Source organism: Sarcophilus harrisii, chromosome 2 (genome assembly GCF_902635505.1).
Source record: "Sarcophilus harrisii chromosome 2, mSarHar1.11, whole genome shotgun sequence".
Classification (NCBI taxonomy): Eukaryota; Metazoa; Chordata; class Mammalia; order Dasyuromorphia; family Dasyuridae; genus Sarcophilus; species Sarcophilus harrisii.
The window spans coordinates 455,678,616-455,679,249 of NC_045427.1; the positions used below are offsets into that span (position 1 = coordinate 455,678,616).

At 71.3% G+C, this 634-nt stretch overlaps 1 non-coding gene across 1 annotated transcript; it reads right to left on the reverse strand.

Annotated features, from left to right (window-relative positions):
• Positions 1–271: 271 nt before the first annotated feature.
• On the reverse strand, positions 272–345 carry TRNAT-AGU. Its single transcript has one exon. It is a non-coding gene; the product is annotated as a tRNA-Thr (tRNA).
• Positions 346–634: the final 289 nt, after the last annotated feature.

The window sequence follows — 634 nt, forward strand, 5'->3', positions numbered from 1 at the left end:
GGGGCGCAGGTAACAGCCCCCCCGCCGCCGCGCCGCCCTCACCTTGGCTCGGGACTTTGGACCCGGGGCGCGAGATCCCCGCGGGCTTAAGGTTCGGGGCCCCTCTCGGACTCGGGATGCGGCGGCTAATGAGAGGGAGGGTCCTTCACAGCGCCGCCCCGACCCTACCTGCCCGCTCCCGCGGAGCTCCCCGTCTCTGGGCGGCAGAAAATGAGGATTTTTCTGTGGGGGGGGGGCGCAAGGAGAAAAAAAAAGGGACTCCGAGGTCCTCAGGCACCGCTGGGATTCGAACCCAGGATCTCCTGTTTACTAGACAGGCGCTTTAACCAACTAAGCCACGGCGCCGCCCGCACAGGCAGCGCGAGAATCTCCTCCCCATCGCTGTGCCCTCGCAGGGCCTCGGTCGCCCCGCCCCGCCCCGCCTGGCCCCGCCCCGCCTCGCCTAGCCCCGCTCAACTCCGCTCAGCCCAGGCCAGCCCGGCTCCGCTCAGCCGCTCTCCTCGCGGCCCTAGGAGCAGCCGAGGAGCCTCTCACGCAGGCCGGCCCAACCTCGCCCGCATCTCCGCCCGGAGCTGAGGGCGCCGGCAGCAGCGCGTTTCTCCGCCACGCGGAGCGGCGCAGCCCGCGTCCTCCA